Source organism: Drosophila subpulchrella, unplaced genomic scaffold, assembly GCF_014743375.2.
Source record: "Drosophila subpulchrella strain 33 F10 #4 breed RU33 unplaced genomic scaffold, RU_Dsub_v1.1 Primary Assembly Seq203, whole genome shotgun sequence".
NCBI classification, from domain to species: Eukaryota; Metazoa; Arthropoda; class Insecta; order Diptera; family Drosophilidae; genus Drosophila; species Drosophila subpulchrella.
The window spans coordinates 87501-94500 of NW_023665532.1; the positions used below are offsets into that span (position 1 = coordinate 87501).

At 50.8% G+C, this 7000-nt stretch overlaps 1 pseudogene; it reads left to right on the top strand.

Moving 5' to 3' along the window:
• LOC119559318 overlaps nucleotides 1-2171 on the top strand; it is a 2748-nt pseudogene extending 577 nt beyond the window's left edge.
• The last annotated feature ends 4829 nt before the right edge of the window (nucleotides 2172-7000 follow it).

The window sequence follows — 7000 nt, forward strand, 5'->3', positions numbered from 1 at the left end:
TTATAGTTTATTCAAATTAATTTGCTTGCATTTTAACACAGAATAAATGTTATTAATTTGATAAAGTGCTGATAGATTTATATGAATACAGTGCGTTAATTTTTCGGAATTATATAATGGCATAATTATCATTGATTTTTGTGTTTATTATATGCACTTGTATGATTAACAATGCGAAAGATTCAGGATACCTTCGGGACCCGTCTTGAAACACGGACCAAGGAGTCTAACATATGTGCAAGTTATTGGGATATAAACCTAATAGCGTAATTAACTTGACTAATAATGGGATTAGTTTTTTAACTATTTATAGCTAATTAACACAATCCCGGGGCGTTCTATATAGTTATGTATAATGATATTTATATTATTTATGCCTCTAACTGGAACGTACCTTGAGCATATATGCTGTGACCCGAAAGATGGTGAACTATACTTGATCAGGTTGAAGTCAGGGGAAACCCTGATGGAAGACCGAAACAGTTCTGACGTGCAAATCGATTGTCAGAATTGAGTATAGGGGCGAAAGACCAATCGAACCATCTAGTAGCTGGTTCCTTCCGAAGTTTCCCTCAGGATAGCTGGTGCATTTTAATGTTATATAAAATAATCTTATCTGGTAAAGCGAATGATTAGAGGCCTTAGGGTCGAAACGATCTTAACCTATTCTCAAACTTTAAATGGGTAAGAACCTTAACTTTCTTGATATGAAGTTCAAGGTTATGATATAATGTGCCCAGTGGGCCACTTTTGGTAAGCAGAACTGGCGCTGTGGGATGAACCAAACGTAATGTTACGGTGCCCAAATTAACAACTCATGCAGATACCATGAAAGGCGTTGGTTGCTTAAAACAGCAGGACGGTGATCATGGAAGTCGAAATCCGCTAAGGAGTGTGTAACAACTCACCTGCCGAAGCAACTAGCCCTTAAAATGGATGGCGCTTAAGTTGTATACCTATACATTACCGCTAAAGTAGATGATTTATATTACTTGTGATATAAATTTTGAAACTTTAGTGAGTAGGAAGGTACAATGGTATGCGTAGAAGTGTTTGGCGTAAGCCTGCATGGAGCTGCCATTGGTACAGATCTTGGTGGTAGTAGCAAATAATCGAATGAGACCTTGGAGGACTGAAGTGGAGAAGGGTTTCGTGTGAACAGTGGTTGATCACGAGTTAGTCGGTCCTAAGTTCAAGGCGAAAGCCGAAAATTTTCAAGTAAAACACAAATGCCATACAAATATAATTATATTATATAAATCAAGCTAATTAATATACTTGAATAATTTTGAACGAAAGGGAATACGGTTCCAATTCCGTAACCTGTTGAGTATCCGTTTGTTATTAAATATGGGCCTCGTGCTCATCCTGGCAACAGGAACGACCATAAAGAAGCCGTCGAGAGATATCGGAAGAGTTTTCTTTTCTGTTTTATAGCCGTACTACCATGGAAGTCTTTCGCAGAGAGATATGGTAGATGGGCTAGAAGAGCATGACATATACTGTTGTGTCGATATTTTCTCCTCGGACCTTGAAAATTTATGGTGGGGACACGCAAACTTCTCAACAGGCCGTACCAATATCCGCAGCTGGTCTCCAAGGTGAAGAGTCTCTAGTCGATAGAATAATGTAGGTAAGGGAAGTCGGCAAATTAGATCCGTAACTTCGGGATAAGGATTGGCTCTGAAGATTGAGATAGTCGGGCTTGATTGGGAAACAATAACATGGTTTATGTGCTCGTTCTGGGTAAATAGAGTGTCTGGCATTTATGTTGGTCACTTGTTCCCCGGATAGTTTAGTTACGTAGCCAATTGTGGAACTTTCTTGCTAAAATTTTTAAGAATACTAATTGGGTTAAACCAATTAGTTCTTATTAATTATAACGATTATCAATTAACAATCAATTCAGAACTGGCACGGACTTGGGGAATCCGACTGTCTAATTAAAACAAAGCATTGTGATGGCCCTAGCGGGTGTTGACACAATGTGATTTCTGCCCAGTGCTCTGAATGTCAAAGTGAAGAAATTCAAGTAAGCGCGGGTCAACGGCGGGAGTAACTATGACTCTCTTAAGGTAGCCAAATGCCTCGTCATCTAATTAGTGACGCGCATGAATGGATTAACGAGATTCCTACTGTCCCTATCTACACACAGTCTAATCTGGCAGTGTAAGTAACGTACCTGTGTATTTTGCTCGATTCGAAAATTCGTGTTTTTGGTTCCTCAAAAGTTACATTGGCGGAAGTGGTATCAGACTCCGCGGTTTGGCTGCGCGGTCAAGTAGTGTTGCTCGCGTGATCATACACACGCCAGGAGCGGCGAATACGCGTTTTCCTTTTGTGAACAATTGAAAGCATTTTTGGTAATTTGTGTTTTAAAAATTTGAGTCGAGCTGAAAAGGCTACTGGGCCTAACAAAAATTGGTGTGAGTGTATTTTTGAGTCCCATTTTTAACACACACCAAAGAGATGTCGGAGGGGGAGGATTCAATGAGCGAGGGCGAGATGCGCCTCGACGGTAAGCGCAGCCGAGGTAAGGTGCGAGACAACCAAAAAGCTAAGTTGATTGCGCTCGACGAGGAATCGTGGGCGAATATTGTTGAAACGGACAAGACTGGGACGACCAACCAGAGGGTCGCCCTTCATCATCTGCATCGTCCGCGAAGGGAGCTAGGGCGAAGATTGTTACACCCGGCGGAGAAAAAAAGCGCTCCAAAGGACGTCCTATGACGTCATCGATGGTGCATCGCGCGCAAAAGAGGTGAAGACTATCAAGACCACCGCTGACCCCGTCGCTGCTGCCAGTGCTGACGTCGCTACTAGCGCTGACGCCGCTGCTGACGCCGCTACTGCCGCCGCCGCTGGAGACGTCGTGAAGTATGACCACGCCATGGAGGTGGTGAGGGGTGGCCCCGGACGGATTTGGCGGGGAAGTTGCGAAGATTCGCACCGAGCTTATACTTGACACCAGCGTTATCGTGAGGAGCTCCACCAGGGAGCTGCTACTCGTCGTGGCCAAATATGAGGCCCTTATTTCGGCGCTCGCGCTGCGTAACGTGGTCCTGGAAGACCGATATCGGCAGTCCAAGAAGGCACCACCGCCGCCGCCGCCGCCGACTACCCAACCTGCTGCCCCGCGGATGCCCTCTGCATATGCCTCTGCATATCCAAGCCTCCCGATGCCATCCGCCGTTCGGTCCCGATCGCGCGAAAACCGCGCGAGACCTGCTGCCATTGTCCACGTTCCGACCGAAATTGCAGGTAAGGAGCTGGCGGAAAAGTCCGAAGGAGATTGCCCCTCGCTAGGAGTACGTCGCATGAGGTGAGAGGGGGCGCGTGCGGGCCATCATCCGCACGCCATCGTCCGGCGAGATACAAAAGGTCGTCGCCTCCAAGAAGTTTGTAGAAGTGGCCTAGGTGTGAAGGAAAGCCAGCGCAAACGCCGAAATTGTGGGTCAGGACGTGGACACTCCGACGCCGCCGATGAGTTTATGAGCGAGTTGTACAAAAAACGAACTTCGCTGAAAGATGACTCTGGAGTCCATAAAAGCAGGTGCGACTGGAGAAGTCCTGGTCGAAGGCTGACGGTGCCACAGTCAATGTGACGCTGGAAGTAAGCACCACGCCCTGGACGTGCTCGACGGCGGAAAGGCTATATTGGCTGGTCGCCTACCGCTGCCGGGCGTCAGGTGCGCCATACGCGTTGCCACAGATGTTGTTGGTTTGACCACAAGATAAAAGACTGCCGGTACAAGGAGAATGTCTGCCGGCAGTGCGGACAGAAACGCCACGTTGCGCGCGCATGTCAAACCCGTGGACTGCCGAATTGCCGTCACAAGGGATACCAGTCGGGGCACCACATGCTGTCCGGATGCTTCCGATATACGCGCGGTGCTTGCAAGGGTGAACTCTAGACATAATGTTTAGCTTCATCCAAGCTAATTGTGGTCGAGGCCGTTGCGCTGTCATCGAGCTTGCCAAGCAGATGAGAGATGTGGCCACCTGTTCGCACTAGTCAGGAGCCCTACGTGGACGCTGGCAAGCGACTCACTGGACTGCCTGGAGGAATGAGGATATTCGCCGATAGGAGGAAGAAAGAAAGCGCCATCATCGTGGACGACCCATCTGCCATCTGCATGCCCATCGAGGCTTGGACGACGGACTACGGAGTGTGCGTGAGTGTCACAGGAAGATATGGCACAATCTTTCTGGCCTCCGTATACTGCCAGCATCTAGCTGCTCGGAAGCCCTACACTGACTACCTGGATACGGTTCTGCTATTAGCTAGCAGAACACCGACAATCCTCGGACTTGATGCTAACGCAGTCTCCCCTATGTGGTTCAGCAAATCCCCAGACAACTCTGGAGACCGCCTGAACCGCGAAGGGGACAGCTCATGAACGAGTGGATAATCGCAAGCGGTGCCAGTGTACTGAATACGGCCAGCCAGGTGTTCACGTTCGATAATCACCGCTCTAGAAGTGATATCGACGTGACCTTCGCCAACGAAGCGGCGCGAGTGAGTATGGGCAACTACGATTGGAGAGTTGACTTCTGGGAGCTGAGTGACCACAACATTATCACTGTTGAGGTTACTCCAGATCCGAGCAGTACCGTTGAGAGCCTAGCTCCGGTACCGCAATGGAAGCTTCTCCATGCAAGTTGGGCGAAGATTCAGTGTAGAGTTAAGGAGTGCAGCACAGAGTCTCGAGGAACTGGAGGAATCGCCGTTGGACGACCATGTGTCTGCCCTTCGCTCCATCGTACACGATGGTGCGACAGGGTGATAGTGCGCAGGATACCTGCAGCGAGGGGAAACGTAATATGGTGGAATCCTGACTGAGTACCAAGCGCCAAGAGGTCGGAGACTGAGGCGTAGCTGCAGGCAGCTCGCCGGAGTGGACCGACGATGCTGAGCAACTTGCCGCTGGACTGAGATTTGCCTCAGCCAGTACAAGAAGCTTATCTTGACGACAAAGGAGCAAAAATGGCGGGACTTCGTGGGACGGCACAAGGATGATCCATGGGGGCACGTATACCGAATATGCCGAGGCCGGAAGAAGACAGCCGATCTCGGATGTCCTCCGGTCGACGGGCGCGCTTTCCGTAACTTGGCACGACTGCGCAAGTGTGCTCCTCCGCAAACTTTTCCCTGTTGGGAGTCGACGACACGAGAAGACATACCCCCTGGTGCCCCACCGATCCTCGAAGCCTTCGAGGTGGCAACCAGCGTCGCGAGGCTGAGAAGCGGCGATCGCCGGGTATGGATGGCATCACGGGCGGTATTGTCAAGGAGGTATGGCGTGCCATCCCTCAGCACTGACGAAGCTGTACTCTCGGGTGCATCTCGGAAGGATACTTTCGGCCGAGTGGAAGCAACCGAGAGTGATAGCGCTGGAAAGGGGCCAGATAAGGACAGGAGCGATCCTGCCTCTTATCGCGGCATATGCCTTTTGCCAGTGTTCGGAAAGGCGCTGAGGGAATCAGGGTGAATCGGCTGAAGGATGTGCTACCGGATGGCTGCAGATGGCAATTCGGATTCAGGCCTGGACGCTGCGTGGAGGATGCGTGGATGCACGCCAAAAACACCGTCGCCAACAGTCGCGAGAGAGAGGGTCCTTGAATCTTGTCGATTTCAAAGGAGCTTCGACAACGTGGAGTGGAGTGCGGTGCTGGATCGGCTTGTCGACGTAGGCTGTCGAGAAATCGACTTGTGGAAAAGCTATTTTTCCGGCCGTAGCGCAAGCAATCTCGCAGTAGAAGCAGCCACAGTTGCGGTTACACGGGGCTGCCCGCAAGGGTCCGTCAGTGGTCCATTATTTTGGAATTTACTGATGGATGTGCTGCTTCAGGCTTGGAGCCACATTGTGCTCTAGAGCGCGTTTGCAGATGATCTTATGCTTTTCGTCGACGGGAATCCCCGTGCCGATCTGGAGCGGCAAGGCGAGCATTGATGGACATCGTGGAGCCTGGGGAGCTGAGGTGGAGTGAGTGTGTCAACCAGCAAGACGGCAATAATGTTGCTGAAGGGACAGCTTTCACGCACGAGGAGACCGACGGTACGGTTTGCTGGAGCAAGCCTGCCTTACGTCACCAAATGCCGGTACCTTGGCATCTTAGTCGGCGAGCGGTTGAGTTTTCTCCCGCATATCTCTGCTCTCAGAGATCGGCTGGCTGGAGTTGCCGGAGGACTAGCGCGGGTGCTTCGAGTCGATTGGGGGCTCAGCTCCCGTGCTAAGAGGACGATTTACAGGACTCATGGTCCCCTTGCGCATCTTTGGTGCATAGTCTGGTACAAGGCGGCGAGTAGGGGCAAGTCCCTTAAACTCTCACCTCGTGCCAGAGGTCCATTCCTTTTAGGATGCTACCGGTATGACGCACAGTGTCCACGGTGGCACTGCAGGGCTTGCTGGTGCTCCTCCAATGGATCTGGATGCTCACAGGATCGCCGTGAAGTTCAAGCTGAGGAAGGATGTCCCCCTGGATGAGAGCGACTGGCTACACGGACAGACCTGTCCGTGTTGGACTGAAAGCTAAGATGGCGCTGCTAGACGAACGTCTGCTAAATGAGTGGCAACTCAGATGGGAATCGCGCAGGAACACGGCTCCGTGACTCGCGAGTTTTTCCCAGAGGCAGCGTTCGTCTACAAGAGGAAAGACTTTGTCTTTACCCTCAAAGCGGATTCTTGCTGACAGGAACACGGGTCGATGAACGCATTCTGCAAGGCAGGACCATCAGCACCACGACCGCAATGCTCATGTGGCGTGGCAAGAGAGGACTGGCGCCACATACTGTGTGAATGCGCCTGTACAACGATTGCGGGACCTGGATGCCTTGGAGTCGTCGAGACCAGGGAAGATGGATCGTCGCGGGAGTAGTCGAGACCCCAGAACGGATGCGTCTCTAGGAGTTTTTGCCGATGCGCCTTCTCGAGGCGAAGATGGATGCGCGAAGGGAGGAACCACAGGCGCCGGGACGTTAGTCCCACACCTCTTTTGC